Source organism: Suricata suricatta, chromosome 1, assembly GCF_006229205.1.
Source record: "Suricata suricatta isolate VVHF042 chromosome 1, meerkat_22Aug2017_6uvM2_HiC, whole genome shotgun sequence".
Classification (NCBI taxonomy): Eukaryota; Metazoa; Chordata; class Mammalia; order Carnivora; family Herpestidae; genus Suricata; species Suricata suricatta.
The window spans coordinates 133,066,574-133,087,684 of NC_043700.1; the positions used below are offsets into that span (position 1 = coordinate 133,066,574).

The 21,111-nt window shown below is 37.1% G+C and overlaps 1 long non-coding RNA gene across 2 annotated transcripts in view; it reads right to left on the reverse strand.

Annotated features, from left to right (window-relative positions):
* Nucleotides 1–4,007: 4,007 nt before the first annotated feature.
* The window catches only part of LOC115296004, an 81,110-nt gene continuing 64,006 nt past the window's right edge, over nucleotides 4,008–21,111 (reverse strand). For both annotated transcript variants that reach the window (XR_003910676.1, XR_003910677.1), the window contains one exon: nucleotides 4,008–4,485. This is a non-coding gene — a long non-coding RNA (uncharacterized LOC115296004). The remainder of the gene's footprint in view (nucleotides 4,486–21,111) is intronic.

Below are 21,111 nucleotides of genomic sequence, written 5' to 3' on the forward strand. Positions count from 1 at the left end.
TTCCCATTCCTTTCCCCTCCATCTACCCCTCCCCCCACACACACATACACTACTTGGCTTTAATTCATTCAAATAATTCTCTTGAGTGGTATAAGACTATTTTAGCTGCAACATTGGCCCACATACCAAAGTTATCAAATCTGAGACACAAATTTTGAATATATATATATGTCAGTATCCTTAAAACTTTGCCTCTACTACCTTTTACCTTTTGGCAACAAAACCTTCTCAAAATAAGAAAACCAAATGAGAATAATCACTCTTTAGCTACTAAGTGAGGCTAAATATGTTGTGATTATGCAAAGTATTAAAAGAAAAACATAAATATTCTAAAAACTAAAACCTTGATCCTCTGTAGATTTCATGTCACATAGATTTCACATTTTAACAGTAATTCCTTAGATTGAAAGTGAACAAGCCGAAAAAACAGACAACCTGTAAGTCATACAAACAGCAGCATTTGATTCTAAAACAATTTCTCCTTTGGTATATAAAACATATAAATCTACACACATACATCTTGTAAAATATTAGTATAAGATAGACAGTTTTAAGATAAATATTAGTAATAAGAATTTTCATCATAGAAGTAAATATTCTGGAGGCACCTGGGTGGCAGTTGCATTTGATTCAGGTCACGATCTCACGATGTATGGGATTGAGCCCCACATCAGGCTCTGCACTGAGCGAGGGCCTGCTTGAGATTCTCTCTCTCTCTTCCTATCCCTCTTTAGCTCATGCTCTCCCCCTCTCTCTCAAAATAAATAAATAAACATTTTCTTTAAAAACCTAATACTCTGTCCAAAGAATTTAATTCCTAAAATTGCATGAACTTTTTATTAAAATTTATAAATGTGAAATTATAAATTTAAAAAATACCAGCTATAAAAATTACTCTGAACTTTTCCCCAAAGCAATCAAAAGTATAGAATCAGAGTCATCTAACTTCCTTCAAAAGTAAAATATAAGTAATCCAATCAATATGATCTGCTATACCAAAGATTCTTGCAGAGAAAATTTTTTTCTTTGATTTCAGATCATTAAAATAGGAAATATAGAGCTGTTTTAATTACCTCTTCACTTCGTCTGCCAGAAGCAGAGCTAGTATGTTAAAATAACCTGACTCAGAAAACTTCATCCATTATGGTTCCAAAAAGTATTAGCCAATCAGTAATTTTTTCTTAACAGGAGCATATAAAAGTATTTCTAATAAAATGTATAATAAAAGAATGATTTATAAATTTGATTTTGCATTTTTGCTCATGAGGGTAGTCTTAGTGACAACAATGGTAATATGGTACTGTGTGGATGAATTAAACACTACATTGAACACTTACACCGCCCTCCTTACTCTCTTACCTGTTTAGTGATTAAGACTTGAGCTTTATTTTCAGCTTTGTCTGCAATATTGAGCAACTCTCTAACTCCTCACTCTATCATCTGAATGACTGATAAAATACCTTCTCTATACATATCACAAGCTTGCGGAATCTCAATTCACTGAAAAAAATCTATCAGTTAAAGGGGTAGAAGAGCTTTAAATAGTCTTACACATTCAACAAGAATATATCCTGGGGACATTTACCTAATTAGAACCAAGCATAAAATCATTGTACTTGAATTTCCATACATCAAGGAGTATAAATTCTTTCTTATAAGAACTCCACAATAACCTTAGTTTTACCATGGTACTCTGTTTTTTAATTCACTTTACATTTTAGCAAATACAGAAAGAGCATCAGATTACATTATAGAAAACAGATTATGTAAAGCACATACTTTCTTCAACTTTTTTTTTACATAAGGCCATCTTTTCTTCAAATAAATAATAAACTCCAGCTTCTATAAACCATGCATTTTAGTCCCTCACAAAGTACTTGCCATATAAGTGCTCAACAAAACGTTTCATTCAACTGCCAAATATTTATTGAGCACCTGTGTGCAGTATTCCCTGAGCTAGATGCAGAAATATAAGTTAAAGACACAGTCACTCTTTGCTCCTATGGAATGTACAGTTCAGAAGAGGAGACTTACAGCAAATATTTATTTAACCTTCATTCATCAAATATTCAGTGAATACACTCACTATAGTTCAAAAACAATTACTCAAATATCTTTCTATGTAGAATTGTGACCATTGCTCTACATAAACAAAGTACCTTTAAGAGATGCCTTCAGTCACCATAGCAGGTCTTTATGGTTTCAGTCAAGAAGTAGTTATTCAGGTTTATGAGAGTAAGAGCTTTCACACAAGGTCTTGACTGATCCTGTCTCCCAAGAGTTTCTCTGCATCCCCTGCTTCTGCACAGGATTCCTCTTTTACTATCTGTTTAAGCATACTTTACCATCCCCTAGGTCTCCGTGCTATGGCCAATTTCTCTGTAATAAAATTGTTTCCAGAATTACAAGAACAAAATTCAGATCTACAAGCCAGGTCACAAAAATCTTACTTTTTAAAAATACTGTAGAATTTTTGGCTCATTATCCCATGGGCACTGGACTTAGGAAATGTTTTAGTGGCTGGTACATACTTATTGGAACCCCTTCCAAGATCTGTTATCAAAAAGAGCAGCAAAAGAAATAGAATTGTCTCCAGTTACTATTGTAAAAAACTGCTTGGGAACCTGATCCACCCAGCTTTGAGATATATCTAGTTCAATGAGGAAGAGGGTGGACCGAGGGCAGGTCCCTACACATATAAAATATGATTCTAAAGTGAGCTAAACTGCCCCTAATAAAGATCTTCTATTAATAACCCTTCTGGATTTGATGGATCACATCGATAGGACAAATAAAAAGATGTTCTTGTGAATCAAGGGTGGTGGCTCTTCCTGCCCAAAGATCAAAAAGGAGGGATCCAGCACTACCTTACCTCTCTCTCCAACCCATTTACTAGTGTTGGAAAGGAGCCTCTAGGGCCTCCAAAACAATTAAAGCTGGGTCTGCTCTCTCAGGAGGGGAGGTCTGCATGTGAAAGCCAGCAGGCATGGCAAAGCCCTTCCACTAGCCAAGTGTTGGCACAAGGGCTAAGCTGTGACATTACGTGTTAGAGGACAAAATCACAAAAGCAAAGTGGACAAAAATTTGAACCCTGTTCTCCTTCTTCACCCAACTCTAGCCTCCAAAGTCCACTTCAAACACCAGTCACCCCCACCCAAATTACACAAAAGGCAAGCAATGAGCTAAGCCCAACACTGAGTGTGCACATGAAGATGGGCCGGAAGGGTAAGTCGTTTCTTTGAGCTCATCTCACATGCAGCCAGCTGAATATAAATTTCCCTCTATCTCATCAAGCTCTCACTGTTTGGCCTCCTCTGACTGATATTGGCTCATCATACTTAATCTAGGGTGAAATTTCCTCGTCTGAGCTAAATTACTCGCAGCCATCAAGGGAAGCGATATTTATTTTTCGTGGGGCTAATGACCTGTCCCCCAGACCCACCCACTGATGGTTATTTACTGGGGCCCAGATGCTTGAGCTCAAAATGAGTGCTAATGTCAGCAGGTGCCATCCCTCATTCAGCTCAGTGATTGAATTGGAGCAATCCCATTGACATTGACTCTGTGACTTTTAAGGCCATTACCCTCAGCCAGAGATGAACCTCTCATCATGGCTATGACAGTGACAGCTGATTAGCGACAAATTACAAGCAGGAAGGTGCAGAAGCTTTATTGGGCAGGGCAGGACCAGTGGTAAGGGTGAGAAGTGTGGGGAGAAAGAGCAGGAGGTAGGGAGAGAGGTATAGGGGCAAGAGGAGAGGAAGCAGAGGGGAAAGATCACACTTCCTCCTCTTTCAGTGTCTGGTTTTATCAATTCTAAACTGGCCCCCAAGGATATTTATGCTTTGCATCTATTTATGTATGATAGTTAAGCACACAGAGATTCATATGTATACAAACAAATACTTGTGGTTCAAGACAAATGCATCGAACAGGCAAGAACTCTCATCCAGGGAATTTGGATTGAAGAAAAGAATATAACACTTAAAAAAACAGTCCATAGACTATTCAGGCACAAAGAATCTTTTATTAAACAAAGCAAATAACTATCTTTTCTTTTTGCATATTTGAAATCATACTAACAAAAAATAAATCTTTTGGAATTTGCTTAAAAAGTGTTTTTATAGTTTGTAGCCAGATTGCTTTAGTAGAGCCTTATGTGAATTGCTGCTTGAAAAACATGAATTAAAGTTCTAAATATTGCCTTAAACCGAAGCTCATTTTAAAAAGCCATTCAACTCTTCAAATTGTTTATTCAGTAGACCTTAAATCAAAGCTCTTAGATATTTAACCTAAATATAAGAATTAAAACTTATTTCCTGAATACCTTTTTAAGTTGAAACGGTTTTTTTTTCTTTGTTTTGTTAGGGGGTAAGGATTGGCTTAGGTGTTTTGTAGTTGTTCACATTATTTGAAATCTTAATATCTGAAACAGCAAAGTCTGATTGAGAATTCAAGACAACTTGAGGCTTTGAAACCTGAAGACTGAAGAGAAACACTGACAGTTATATATCAATTATATCTCATTCAATAAACAAAACACTAACATTGAGTTTTATAATTTTTTTTCCAAGTTTTTAATTGAGTATAGTTGACACACAATGTTACATTAGTTTCAGGTGTATAACATAGTAATTCAATTTCTCTACAGGTTAAGCTATGCTCACAAGTATCCCTGCCATCTGAAGTGACCCTGATTTTTGAGGCCCAGACACTTGTTACTAAGTGCAGTTTGGACAAATGTCCCATGTTCCCAGCACTGCATGTAACCACCTGAGAATGGGGCTCTGAGAGCAGCCACAGCTTTTCTACAGCAGAGCAGCCTGGCCACCGGCTCCTCCTCTCTAAAACAAACTCCTGTCCAGGACACTGTCCTGCTCAAAATCTTTCAGTGGCTTCCAGGGCCCTTACCATGAACTATAAGTCCTGGTCAATCTGACTCAGCCTGTTCTTTCCAGAGTCAATCTCCAATGGTCCTCATATCACATTCTGTGATTGAACTGTACTGAACATGCTCTTCCTTGCCCTTGGGCTCTCAAGCACGCTACCCAGAATACTCGACATCCTTTCCCTAAACTTTGCTGACCCTTACTCATCCTGCAAGTCAAAGACTAGACAGCACTGCCTACAGGAAGCTTTCTTTGACCTCTCAAAGGACAGCTGGGTGGATGTCCCTCCTTCCTTGGTACTCCTGAGGAGCCCTATAAAAGCATTTCCTGCACTGCAGTCTGATTACTAATCTCTGTTTCCCTCACTATCATCTAAAATTTGTTCATTAGTGGGGGGCCTGGGTGGCTCAGTCAGTTGAGCATCTGACTCTTGATTTCGGCTCAGGTCATGATCACATGATTCATGGGTTTAACCCCATCAGGTTCTGCACCGATGGTGTGAAGCCTGCTTGAAATTCACTCTCCTCTGTCTCTCTCTCTGTCTCTCTCTCTCTCTCTCTCTCTCTCTCTCTCTCTCTCTCTTTCTCTGCCCCTCCCCTGCTTGCTTTCTCTCTCAAAATAAATAAATAAATAAATGAACATAATATTTGTTCACTAGTAAATCAACTCCCTGCAAGTACTGTATACATAATAAAGACTCGATAAATATTCATTGGTTGCACAGATGAACAAAATGGATTAAAATTAACAGTGAGTCATGCTTGGGAGATGGCTGGCTGACCCCATGGTGAGAGAGGTGGGCCTTGGATTTCAAAAAAGCTCTTGGGCCTCCCCCAGGTCCCAGAATCTTCCTCTTCATGGACTCCTGCTGGCTTTGCCGGCACATTTTCTTGAGCTTTGTCCTCACAGTTACCATGTGAAACTGATTTCTCTAGGGGACACACCAACACAGTGTCTGATCTGCTTCCACTCTGATTAGGGCTCCTGGTGTCCTCCACAGTCTCCCAGCACCTGACTCTGAGCCCAGGCATCTCAGCATCACTTTGACTACTCATGTTTGTGCACTAACAGCAACTCATGATCATCTGCTGGGTATTTTTCTCCAAAGGGCAAAAAAATATTGCTTTGTACTAAAGCAAATACAGAGGAAGAATTCTTTTCTGACTGCAGGATAACATAGCTATTTTGAACACTACATATATAAGAGTATACCCCTCCTTCAACCCCTCTGAATCATATTCCTCTTGTAGGAAGAAAGAGAGACAAAGTTCTACAGAGCTAAAATTGTAGCTGATATTTATAACCAAGGTAACCTGGACCACAAAGCCAAAGATATGATCAAAGTAAAATACTGCATCAGAAAGCCAAGGTATGAAAAGAGACAGAGTTCAGAGGCTCACTGAAACAGTGGGGTCACAGGCATCTATCTGAGTCTGAACCAGAGAAAGATAAAAGCAAGTGCAAAAGAATCAGGAGGAAGGTAAAAGCAGTTTCAAGGCCACCCCTCGAGTGGCCATTTGTATGAGTCACCAGGGAGCACTAAGAGCATGGGTGAGCCCAGAGCAAGGGGACAAATGCCGAGTTCAAAAGTATGAGAAACCATGTGGCATTAATGACCACTTAGAGCAGTGCAACCCTGAGCAAGGTGCCCAATCTCTCTAAGCCCCAGTCCTTTTACCTGAAAAAAGGGACTAATTACATATACCTTATAGATTTGTTGTAAGAACTGAGAAAACATACATAAAGTGGTTAGGTTACCTACATTCTCCACCAAAAAAAAAAACAACTTAGGACATGATCTGGGACATATGAATTATTTAATTTATTACAGTTGTTATTGTTGTTATTTAGTCGGAAATTAATTCAGAAAGTGGACCAGATCACAGCAATGTATTTTTCTTCATGTACCAGTAGTATTATTCAAGTAGTATTGTATTACTTAAGGTTTATCCTAATAATTCCTAGATCTGTTGGGGTTTGGCAGGTCAATAATTAAATTGCCCTATTCTCCATCCTGAGTTTGGAACTAATAAAGAAGTAGTTGCATAATCTAGACAGATGGAGATCAAAATGTCAATTGTATTACCAAAAAGTTAGGCTGGAGAGCCTGGGTGAACTTTGCAGCCACAAAGCTGGCTGATACTCCCCTGAATGAGACTCACACACCTGAACACAGACACCTGGACCAGCACAGGGCAGAACCGTGCTGCCAAGTTCACTGCCAACTGAGGTGAGCTGACTGGACTGCACCCTCTATGCAGGCTTAGGAGAGACTGGACCCTGCTGTTTGCCTCTCCTCCCTATTCACCTCTCAGGACAGACTTTTCTCCTCCAGGGATAGAGAAAGGCCAGTAGGGATCCTCTAATCAAGCTTCTCCCTGATCCCACTTCAGAATATGTATTTCCTCAGTCTGCAAAAACTCACAGAACTACAGGTTTCATGTTACCCTGATTTTGCTTCCTTGAAAGAAAGTACCATTTAACTATTTAATTGCATAACTTGCTGTGAGAGATACTGAAGGACTGTGGGTTTTCCACAGTGGCCCTTGCACATCCTCTTGCACACAGGCTTAGCCCCTAACTGTTCCTCTCCAGCCCTCCTGATAAGATCCAAATTGCCTGACAGTCACTGCTTGGCCACAGAACAAACTGTGTTCTCTGACAACTGTTCTTAACCAAGTATTCCAGAAACTGGCTAAGTTTTGCCAACCCCTTCCTGCTGAAGTCCCATTAAACATTACACATTTTTCTCCAAGTTAAAATGCTTCTTCCGAGTCTTCTTAGCCCAGTCTTCTCAAATAAAAACCTAGGCCAGGAGTGCTCTGGTTTATTTAATTCCACGTTGGTATTCTCTGTGGGATCATTCTCCCAGATTCATGGGTTCAAACTAGCCCAGGTTCAATATCCCTGCAATGTATCTTAAACAAATGTGATATACAAATCCATCAAACCAAGGCATCTTAAAGAAGGATAAAATTCTAGGTCTGAGAGAAAGGGGCTGTTGGCCTCACAAGTAAATTGAGTTTCTTTAAATGGCCCTCATTTAACCTCAGTTCTGAAGCTGATAACTACCTATTTAACTACGGTCTTTTCAGCAAATTCAGACAGTTTAAACTATGTGATTTTAAGCTTGGCATGACAAGTGATGTATAATAGAAGCTCCACACAAGAAAACCTCAAAGATGATGGATAAAAAACTAACTTCACCAACACAATCGAATCAGTACAGCCATTTCCCAGAGTGCTTATTGCTTCAAACAAGTCAAAAGGTCACTTGCTCACAACCCATTTTGTACAGCAAAAATCAAATGGTAAAAAATGACAATAGCAATACATTTTGTAGTATTCCAAATGGCCACTCAGTGAAACTGTCCCTGAATCTCTGAATCCAGCCTGCTGAAAGTTAAAGCAATAGTATCATCAGAGAATGGGGAAAAGAAAATGAGCCTGTCACCGGATGAAGGGCCCATTCACCATGGTAGGTTTGTGAGACCAAGTATCTGAACAAGATAATGTTCTGCTCACCATCCTGACTGGTCAATTTGGATGACATATTTTGGGCATCTCTTCTGATTCAATGACTGCAACTTGTACACCATCCACAAATCCCCATCTGCAGCTGCAGATGGTCCACAATTTTTTTCCAGTGTTTATAACAGCTCTTGGGGGGAGGGGGAATGAAGGTTTCACAGCCAAGCTGCCCTAGTCAGGTGAGTGTTCAGTCCTGTTGAACTATAGTACATCCAAAAAGCAAATTTATAGAACTATACTTATTCAATGTTGGCAGACCATATCTCAAGAATTATGCCACTGACATTGCTATGCTACATAGGCTGTATTACGTAGGAGAAAATCATCTTTGGTGCATTGCATAGCATTGATCTTTAAAACTTTTTAAAGTTTATTTACTTAGAAAGAGTGTATGTGTGTGCAAGCAGGGGAGGGGCAGAAAGAGAAAGGGAAAGAGAAAGAATCCCAAGCAGGATCCATGCTGTCAGCAAGGAGCCCAATGCAGGACTCAATCCCATTAACCATGAGATTATGATCTGACCCAAAATCAAAAGTTGAACACTTAATCAACTAAGCCACCCAGGTGCCCCCATACCTTTGATCTTTTTAAAAGTTGTTGAATGAAGGGATGTTTAAAAGTTGTTGAACAAAGGGATGTTTTCCTTTTAGAATAATTTATATTTCCACTTGTGGACTGAACAGCATAAAGTTATGCTCTCCAATACAACAGCCACTAACTACACTTTGCTATTTAAAATTAGCTAACATTATACAATACTAAACATTTAGTTCCTCAATTACACTAGACACATATAAAGTGCTTAGTAGCCACATATGGCTAGTGGCTATCATATCGGACAGCACAGAAATAGAACTTCTATTACCAGAGCAATTTCTTTTTTTTTGTTTCTTTTTTTTAAAATTTATTTTTGAGAGACAGAGAGAGAGAGTGTGAGCAGGGGAGGGTCAGAGAGAGGGGGGTACACAGAATCCGAAGCAGTCCCCAGGCTCTGAGCTAGCTGTCAGCACAGCCTGATGCAGGACTCGAACCCACGAACCATGAGATCATGACCTGAGTCAAAGTCAGACACTTAACTGACTGAGCCACCCAGGCGCCCCTACCACAGCAATTTCTATTGAACATTGCTGTCTCTGGGGAAAATGGTTTAATCAGCAGTGGATATTTCTACCATAATTTTTATTGACTCTTAACACCTTTTAAGTTGATTAATACTTTTTTTCTGTCCTACAAACATCCTATAAGACTTTTTTTTTAACAACAGGATCAATGTTCTTTTTTTGGAAGGCACCAGAATAACTCTCTTAAGAAAACTTGAAAATCTGTAATGACCACTGTCTATAGACAATTAAGTAACTGAATATTAAATTTTAGACTTTGACTTTCCCTGTGGAATTGAAATGACATATAGACCTAGAAAACAAATGTATGATTCCATTAATTTTCTGTACTGTGACTAGTTCACATTTGTAAACAGCTGTCTTACCTACTTAATGAATATAACAGCCAGCAGAAGACTAAGCATTCCTTATTCTATTGTTTACAGCACAAGTGTATTGTTCTATCATATCCATATCCCAGTCTTACTCAGGAGAAAGTTAACATTTAGGTGAGTTAGTTTGTCAACTTGTTAAAATATTTCAGCAGAGACAGGACATGAACCAGGTCTATCTGGCAACAAACTCTTTGCCTCTGACCATAATGCAAGACTATATCTCTTGCTCAGTTAGGTGCATTATGAAAGCTCATGGGAACTTATCCAAACAATGTATCAGTGTGTACACCTGTACTATAATTCCTTAACTTTTTCCATGGAGTTTATGATGCAAGAATGACACATGTTCTGGAGCTATACCAATCATCAGCTCTCACTACTCGGAACTTCTAACTTTACCCAGAATCATGAGTAAGTGAGGAAAATTCCCCATAAATCCTTAATTGCCCACCTGGCACTGCAAATGACAATAGCCTACTTTCATAAATAAACAAAAAGGTTTGGCAAACTATGTTTACAGCTCTTACCTTTCGTTGGTGAGTGGTTTACTCTACTCTCTTTTAAAAAAGGAAATATTATTGAAATTGAAAAATTATATGTAAAAAAGACTAACATGTATGTGAAAATATGACTAAAAGAAAAGTTTGCCATTGTTCATCAAAGATTTAATCATGCAATTTTTAACAGGAAAATTGACTCACATTATTGGTGTCATTAACAAAATTTCCTTTCTGCCAACTGTTGTACTTCTTGTTTTGTGCCAGTTGGCTGCTGCCTTCCATAGCTGAGGCAGCTGCATTTCAGCAGTGAAAGAGGCACAAAGAGATTGAAAAGTCTATTGGGATTTCTTAAAATTAAAGGAATTGTGTGCTTGTGTGTACACATGGACGAAGGCGTAAGTAAAGTTCTCTTGGAAGGATATAGGGATTACGTCATAAGACGTATAGATAAGCTGATGGAAAGCATAAGGGGGAAAAAATCATGGAACAATTTACCCATGTCTCATGTTTTGGCTTATCATCTTCAGGTGGAAATGACACTATTATTGCTCATGTCATTATACGACTTCAAATCTGTTTTAAACACTATTACACAAGAGAGTCCTGTACAACTGTGAGTATTGTACACTGTATGACCCGAAGGGGAACTAGTCACATGACAGAAATCATATATTTTTATATTTATATAAATAATAAAGCAATGTCCATTTTAAAAAGTCAGGGTAATTAGGATAATTTTCCATCAAATGATAGTAAAGTTTTTGAGGCAACATTCAATGTTGCCATAGGAGCCAGTTGGTGGTTGTTTCTTAATAATTCTTCATGAGGACCTTTTCTTTTAAGACAGAAAAATATGCTTGTTAATATTCTTATTGTTTGTACATATATACCATACCTTCTTTATATATTCTTCTATTGAGAGACAACCTAGGTTGCTTCCACACCTTGTAAATATTGCAAATAATGTTGTAATAAGAATAGGGGTACATATATCTTTTTGAATTAGGGTTTTCATCTTCTTTGGGTAAACAACCAGCAGTGAAATTACTGGATAATAGGGTAATCCAGCCATAAAAATGAGTAAAATCTTGCCACTTGTCACAATATGGATGGATCTAAAAGGTAGAATGCTACATGAAATACGTCAGAGAAAGACAAATAAAATATGATTTCACTCATATGTGGAATTTAAGATATACATGAACATATAAAAAGGGAAACAAAAAGGGTGCCTGGGTGGCTCAGTGGGTTGAGCCCCCAACTTAGGCTCAGGTCATGATCTCACGTTCGTGGGTTCAAACCCCGCGTCAGGCTCTGTCAGAGCCTGGAGCCTGCTTCGGATTCTGTGTCTCCCTCTCTCTCTGCCCCTCCCTGCTCATGATCTGTCTCTCTCTGTCTCAAAAATAAATAAAACTTAAAAAGAAAAAAGGAAACAAAAAAAAAAAAGACTCTTAAATGCGTATAGAGAACCAGTGGTTGCCAGAGAAGAGTTGGGTGGGAAAAAAGGTGAAATAGGTAAAAAGGATAAAGAGTACATTTACCTTAATGAGCACTGGATAATGTATAGAATTGCTGAATCACTATACTGTACATTTAAAACCCACATAACACTGTATGTTAATTATACTGGAATTAAAAATTAAGGAATAAAAGGAGCACCTGGGTGGCTCAGTCAGTTGAGCATCCAACTTCAGCTCAGGTCATAAACTCACAGTTCATGGGTTCAAGCCCCACATCAGGCTCTGTGCTGACAGCTCAGAGCCTGCAAACTGCTTCAGATTCTGTGTCTCCCCCTCTCCCTGCCCCTCCTTGAGTTGCACTCTGTCTCTGTCACTCAGAAACAAACATTTAAAAAATTAATTAATTAATAAAAACCTTTTTAAAATATTGCAATTCTTTATTTTATTACAAGAAAGTAGTTTTTACCTATTAACTAAAATAAAATATATTCAAAAAGATGTCTCTTTGAGTCAAATTATAAAATCTGTAAACCATAAAAGTATTAGTTTATTTATCTGTGGGGAAGAAGCTTAGGAATTCCCTGAGCCTTCACTGATGGGTGAACAAGGCATAAAGAATTAGAAGGCCATAGGATGAACACACCCAAGTTTGGGTAAACAAGATTAGGTAAATAAGATTAGGTAAATGGGGCAGAGATCCCCAATATTATAGGGCAAATGGGGCAAAGGACAACAGTATAGTACAAAGGTATTGGGCAACAGCAGAAAGCTGCTTTCACAGGAAGGAAGGACCAAATTAGCTAAACAGGTAAATAGGACTATAGATCTTGAAGTTGCCCAGAGCAGAGCTAATGAGCAAAAGAAAGAGGTTTTGTTGACCCTGAGGTCATGTTCTGTCTTTCTTATCCCCTAGTCCAGTTTAGGCAAACAGAGATGGGAACTCATGTTTGCTGTAAACAACCTTCCACCCAGCACCAGAATCTTATTTTGTATTGACCCAAATCCCTAACACCACATATCTCCAAAACCCCCTTTTCCCCACGTCCATGAGTTAATGTCCATGGTTCCATTGTCTCTCTGTGTGTACCCATCACACTTGTAAGCCTTCTGATCCTAATAAAAATGGAGCAAGGACCCTTGCTTGGAGCTCTTGTCTCCTCCTGAACATTAGCCTCTCTTGCATTTTCAATTCTGTGTCCTGCTATCTTGCTGGACAAGAGAAAACTCCAGACCCAGAATCTACATTTATCCATTTGTTCATCCAACATATATTTGTGTTTGTTTGTTTCAAGTTTTTATTTACATTCTAGTTAGTTAACATATAGTGTAAAATTGGTTTCAGGAGTAGAATTTAGTGATTCATCACTTATATACAACACCCAGTGCTCATCATAAGTGCCCTCCTTACAACACATATTTGGTAAATGTCTGTTATGAGTCTGGCAACATGCTAAGTAGTAAGTAATTAATAGTAATTAAAATCCAAGGTGGTCTTAACTCATAAATGTAAAGTAATAATAATAAAAATAACAATTATTTTTGTGGAATTTGACAAACTTATACAAAAGCTCATATTTTTAAAAAAATACGCAAAAATAACTACAAAAACAATAGAAAAAAGACCCACTGAGGAAAAAGACATAGAAGATATCAAACATACTGCTAAAATTAAAAAGAGACCAGCACTAAAAATTCCTTGAGGCACCTGGGTGGCTCAGTCTGTTAAGCATCCAATTTCAACTCAGGTTACGATCTTGTTGTTTGTGAGTTTGAGCCCTGTGTCTGGCTCTGTGCTGACAGCTCAGAGCCTGGAGTCTTCAGATTCTGTGTCTTCCACTCTCTCTGACCGTCCCCTGCTCATGCTCTGTCTCTCTCTGTCTCTCAATAACAAATAAACATTAAAAAAATTTTTTTTAATTCTTTGAGTAGATAAAACTGGTTTAGATATACAAAAAAAAAAAAAAAACCACTTCATTTGGCTTATTTTGAAAGACTAACTTGACCTGGGCCACTTCTTGCTTATGAATCTGAAAATCATATGCAAAATATAAACCTTTTCCAAAATTGATATGAGGTGACCATTAACCTATTCTCTATCATCTAAGAAAATTCTAATATTATAACCAATCACTGTGGAGAATAAATCATCACTGCCTTCCAACTATATAAGCTGCTTTATAGCAATGTACTCCTGAGCCTCACTCCATATTTTGGTCTTAGCACTCCCGGTTGACAAACTGTCTTTCTGGTTTGTGCACAATAAACTTTTTCTAATTACTACTTCAATGTTTCATTGATTTTACTTCTGTTATTTATCAACTTCTGAAAATACTATAAATAAAACAGGATAACACTTGTGCATGAATAGTTACATAAGAAGAGAATAGAAAGTCTAGAAATAGACTCAAATACATATGGATATTTACAATATAATACAGGTAACATATCAAGTCATTAGTGCACACATATTTTTAATGAGTTATTTTGGTACTAAAAAATATACATTTAAAAAATAAGATAAAATATCTCACATAATATACAAAAAAAAACCCCAATTCATCAGAGATCTAATGTAAAAAAAATGAAATTATGAATATACTAGATGACAGCAGGTAGAAAAAAACATTCTAACTATGGCTTAAAATTCAGATCATATTAAAGAAATATTTATAGATTTTATTACATACACATTTAAGAAAATACCATAAGCAAAATGAAAAGACAAATGAAAATAAAGAAAATATGATAATATAAAAATGGAAAGTATTTAATGTCTACAATAAATATAATTCTTTTTTCCTAATAAATAGAATTTTTAATGTTTATTTTTGAGAGGGAAAGCTAGAGACAGAGAACATGAATACACACATGCAAGTAGGGGAGGGACAGATAGACAGAAGGAAACAGAGGATCCAAAGCAGACTCTAAGCTGACAGCAGAAAGCCCACGGCGGGGCTCAAATTCATGAACTATGAGATCACGACCTGAGTGAAAGTTGGACGTTTGTTTACCCAACTGAGTCACTCAGGTTCCTCTATTAAACATAATTCTTAAAGTCAAGGGAAAGACCCTTATAGAAAAGTGAGCAAAATATACAGGTAGACAATTGATCAAAACAATGATTAAAAAATGGATCACAGATACATGAAAAGATGTTTGACTGCATTTTTACATATAACTACACTGAAATTTCTCACATGTCAGAATGGAAACAATTTAAAAGCTTAACAACATATTCTGTTGGTGAGGCTATGGAGAAATGGACACTCTTAAATCATTACTTCTGGGAACACAGAATAGTGTGATGTGGGAAGGGAAGTCTAACAATATCCAAGAAAACTACATATGCACTTACCCTTTAACATGGCAATAACACTTCTGGGAAACTGCCCTGAAAATACACTTCTAACATTATCAAGCTACATATATAAAAAGTTATTCACTGTGGCCTTATCTATAATTATGAAATATGGGAATATCCTAAACTCATATATAGGAGACTATTAAATAAATGGTAAATGAACATGATGTAAAAAAGGATAACAAAGGTCTCTGAACTTACAGAAAGATTTTCTATATAGCATACAAAAGTAAATGAAGTAAAATAAATGTGCACCCATGAGTAAGAAAAATGGAGAAAGTAAATAAACTTGTTTTTCAAAAGTCAACAAAAGGAAAACTAAAAATTAATAACATTGGTTACTAGTGTGTGTTGGGAATGGGGGTAGAAATAAGATTTAAAAAAATGAAGAGATGACAATTTTCTGAATATTTTAGTATAGTCTTGATATTTTGTGTTTTTTTTCCTCTTTTTTCCCTATTATAGTTTATTGTCAAGTTGGTTTCCATATAACACCCAGTGGTCTTCCCCACAAGTGCCCTCCTCCATGCCCATCACCCCACTTCCCCTCTCCCACTCCCCCATCAGCCCTCAGTTTGTCCTTAGTATTCAAGAGTCTTTCTCATGGTTTGCCTCCTTCCCTTTCCCCAACTATTTTTCACCTTCCCCTCCCCCATGGTCCTCTGCTAAGTTTCTCCTGTTCTACTTACAAATGAAAACATATGGTATCTGTCATTCTCTGCCTAATCTATTTCAGTCTTGATATTTTGAACCATATTAGTGTTTCTGTATTCAAAAGAATAATTAAATCAATAAGGAGAGAAACTACAAATTAAATATAAACATTATTCATTCAAAATGAATATTCAGCGATATCAGCAAAATGGCAGAATAATAGGTTCCAGCCCTCAAACCCGTACAGAAACACTGGTTTTAACAACCACCCACAGAAAACATTTATGGAAGTCTTGAAGTCCAATGAGACATCCCAGCAACCAAAAATAGCAAAAAACCTGAGAATAGAGGCATTGAGGAAGTTAAAAACAGTTTCATTTAATTCACATCACCCCTCCACCAAGAAAGTGTAGCTCTTTTCCAAGAGAGACACCTTCAGGCTGATAGGGAAAGTAAAAATGAAGTAAGCATGTGACCTCTCCAGCTTTATAGGACATTTCCAACAAGGCCTACTTTTGTCTCACCCTACCCAAAACAAATGGAGGATAAACACAGAATAGTCTGGGGATAGCTAGGCACAGGGGAAAGAACCAGTGTGTGGATCTCATTTACAGATTGTACTAACAGCTTATAGTCACCACTAAGAGTCCCATCCATGAACCCCTAGGATGCCTTAACTGTGAACCCCAACAGCTAGTTATTGCTTGCCCCCAGCACTCCACACATCTTTGCCCATAGCCAGAACCCCATGCTGCTCTTTAGATAGAGCTTGAAAGCTTTCACAGACAGTACATGGATATCAGCATGCAATTCAATTCTACTGGATTGGGAAGCATTCAACATTAAACATTTCAGGGCACTGCCCTAAGAAAAATAAATGGAAGTCTTTTGGCATCCAGCTTAACTTTGTGGGACTGAGAGAAGGCAAACAAACCTATGATTTCCCCCTCAAAAAAGGACAAGAGGAATGAAGTGGGAATATCCATAGAAAATGTATCAGAGACCTCTGGGATCTCTATATGGGCTGATCGGTAAAGGTTTTTTTCTCCTGAAGTCAGTCAGCAAAGACTGAAAGATGTGAATGCTTTTCAAATGTTAAGTCAGCAATGCAAAGCTTAGAGAAACACAAAAATAATCAAGAAAATATGACAACACTAAAGTAAAAAAAATAAAGTTCCAATGACTGACTCAAAGAAATGTAAGTTACTTGACAAAGAATTCAAAATAATTGTCTTAAAGTTGGTCACTGAGCTTCAAGAGAACACAGAGAGAGAAAAAACAAATGAAATGAAGAAAATAATAACAAAATAAGAAGTTCAACAAAGATACAGAAACCATACAGAACCAAACAGAAATTCTGGAGCTGAAAAATGCAACAAATGTACTGAAAAATTCAAAATAGAGCTTCAATGACAGATTCTATGAAGCAGTAGAAAAAAATCAGTGAATTTGAAGAGAGATTACTAGAAACTATCCAATCAGAGAAAAAAAATAAAAAATGAAGAAAGTCTATGGGATTCGTAGGACACATTAACAGAATCAATATACTCATTATGAAATCATCCAAGAGAAGTGCCAGGTTCCAGTAAACAGGGGACTCTGCACTGCAGGGCACTACAGGACCTCTTCATAAGGCCACTACTTTCAAAAGCAGGAGATGTAGCTGACTTAACACAGAAAAACATATTCAGTGAGGTAGACAAAATGAGGAGACAGAGGAATATGTTCCAAATGAAAGAAGAGAACAAAACCACAGCAAGAGATCTAAGTGAAATGGATATAACAACATGTCTGATAGAGAATTGAAAATAATGATTATAAAGATACTCACTGGACTTCAAAAAAGAGTGGAGGACATTAGTGAGACACCTAACAAAGAGATAAAAAAGAACCAGAGATGAAGAACCCAATAAATGAAATTAAAAATACACTAAATGGGAAAAATACCAGATTAGAGGAAGCAGAAGAATGAATTGATGACCTGGAGGACAGAGTAATGGAAAGTAATCAAGCTGAGCAGGTGAGAAAAAATAAATTGCAAAAATGAGAGTAGACTTAGGGGACTCAGTGACTCCATCAGGCATTTGCATTATAGGGATCCCAGAAGGAGAAGAGAGAGGAAAGGGGCAGAAAAATTATCTGAATAAATCACAGCTGAAAACTTCCTGAATCTGGGAAAGGGTGTAAAAATTCAGAGTCAGAAGGTACAGAGATTCCCCCAACAAAATCAACCCAAGAGGGTCCACACCAGGACACACAGTGATTAAAATGGCAAAAGGAGTAACAAAAAGAAATTTTTAAAGGCAGCAAGAAAAATGAAAGCAGTTACATACCAGGGAAATACCATAAGGTTACTAGCTGATTTTTCAGCAGATACCTTGCAGGCTATATGGAAATGGCTTGATATATTCAAAGTGCTGAAAGGAAAAAAATCTGTAGCCATGAATACTCTACTCAATAAAGCTGTCATTAAGAATAGATGCAGGGGTGCCTGGGTGGCTCATTCAGTTGAGCATCTGACTTCGGCTCAGGTCATGTTCTTGCAGTTCGTGGACTTGAGCCCCACGTTGGGTTCTGTGCTGACAGCTCAGAGCCTGGGGCCTGCTTTGGATTCTGTGTCTCCCTCTCTCGGTCCCTCCCAACTTGCAACTGTCTCTGTCTCTCAAATATGAGTGAACATTTTTTAAAAATTTTTAAAAAAGAATAGATGGAGAGGAGGGCACCTGGATGGCTCAGTCAGTTAAGCATCTGACTCCTGGTTTCAGTTCAGGTCAAGATCTCATGGCTTGTGAATTTGAGCCCCACATGGGGCTCTGGGCTGACAGTGCAGAGCCTACTTGGGATTCTCTCTCTCCCTCTCTCTCTGGCCTTCCCCTGCACACTCTCTCTGTGTCTCTCTCAAAATTAAATAAATAAACTTTAAATTTTTTTAAAAGAATAGATGGAGAGGGTGACTCAGTCAGTTAAACACCTGACTTAAGCACAGGTCATGATCTCATGGTTTGTGACTTTGAGCCCCATGTCAGGCTCTGAGCTGTAAGCACAGCTTCAGATTCTGTGTCTCCCTCTCTCTCTGCCTCTCTCCCATTCATACTATCTCTCTTTCTCTCAAAAATAAACAAATATTTTAAAAAATTTTAAAGAATAGATGGGAGACATAAGAGTTTCCTGAACATACAAAAGTTAAAGGAATTCATGACCACTAAACCAGACTTATTAAAAATGTTAAAGGGGACTCCTTGAGTGGAAAGACTGTAAGTAGGTATTAATAAGAAAAGTGAAAATTGCTTCTCGGCCTTTTGGCTAAGATCAAGTGTAATAAGAAAAGTAAGAATCACAAAAGCAGTGAAAATAAGTATATCCATAAAAATTAGTCAAGTGGCTCACAAAACAAAAAGATATAAAGTATGATATCATATACCTAAAAGGTAGGGTGGAGGGGAAGAGAAGTAAAGAATACATTCAAACTTAAGTGATCATCAACTTAATATAGATTGCTATATGCAGAAGATGGTATACAAAACCTAATGGTAACCACAAATCAAAAACCAGTAACATATGCAAAAAATAAAGAGAAAGGAATCCAAATATATCACTAAAAATGATTTAATAACCATAAAACAAGTAACAAAATGGCAATAAATACATATAAGTAATTACCCTGAATGTAAATAGAGTAAATGCTGCAATCAAAAGACAAAGGGAGATGAAATGGATAAAAAATAAGATCCATCTATATGCTACCTACAAGAGACTCATTTCAGACCTGAAGACACCTGCAGACTGAAAGTATTGGGTTAGAGAGATATTTACCAAGCAAATGGATATGAAAAGAAAACCAGGGCAACAATACTTATGTGAAACAAAACCAATACTAAAACAGAGACTAAAACAAGACAAAGAAGTACCCTATATAATTGTAAAGGGTACAATCCACAAGATGATATAACAATTGTAAATATTTATGCACCCAACATGAAAGCACCCAAATACACATTAATACATATTAACAAATATGTTAGTAATGAACAGAAGAACTAGTTGATAGTAATACAAGAATAGTAGGGCACTTTGATGCCCTACTTACATCAGTGGATAGATCATCCAAATAGAAAGTCAGCAAGACAACAGTGGCTTTGAATGACATCTTGGACCAGATAGATTTAACAGATATATTCTCAACATTCCACCCTGAAACGGTATAATACACGTTTTTGGCAAGTGCACATCAAATGTTATCCAGAGTGGGTCACATATTAGACCACAAAACAAGGTTCAACAAATTCAAAAACGTCTGTCATCCCATGCATCGTTTCTAACCACAACACCATGACACTAGAAATCAACTGCAACAAAAAATTTGCAGAGACCACAAATATATGGATGTTAAATCACACACTAATAAACAATAAGTGGGTCAACAAGGAAGCAAAGAAGAAATCGAAAAGTATATAGAAACAAAAAAATGACAACTCAAAATCTTTGGGATGCAGCAAAGCATTTTCCAAGAGAGAAATATGTAGCAAAATAGGCCTAGTTCAAAAAGCAAGAAGTAATAAACCACCTAACTTTATATCTAAAGGAGCAAGAAACAGAAGAACAAACACCCAAAATCAGAAGAAAGGAAATAATAAAGACCAGAACAGAAATAAATGATATAGAAACTAAAAAACAAACAAAACCCAGTAGAAGAGATCAATAAGAACATGAGCTGGTTCTTTGGAATGATCAAAAAAATTGATAAACCTTTAGCCAGACCCATCAGACAAAAAGAAAAATAAAGAGAAAGCTTGAGAGAGAACTCAAATAAACAAAATCAGAAATTAAAGAGGAGAAACATCAACATCACAGAAATAGAGAATTGTAAGAAAATATTATGAAAAATTATATGCCAAAAGTTAGACAATGTAGAAAAAATGAATAAATTCCTAGAAACATATAACTTACGAAAAAGTGAAACAAGTAGAAATGGAAAATTTGAACAGACCAATTACCAACAAGGAAATTGGATCAGTTTTCAAAAAACTCCCAACAAATAAAAGTCCAGGATAAAATGTCTTCACAAGCAAATTCCACCAATCATTTAGTTAATACCTACGCTTCTTAAATTATTCCAAAAAATAGAAGAGGAAGAAAAACTTCCAAAACCAGACAAAGATACTGCAAAAAAAGAGAACTATAGGCCAATGCTTGTGATGAACATAAATGCAAAAATTCTCAAGA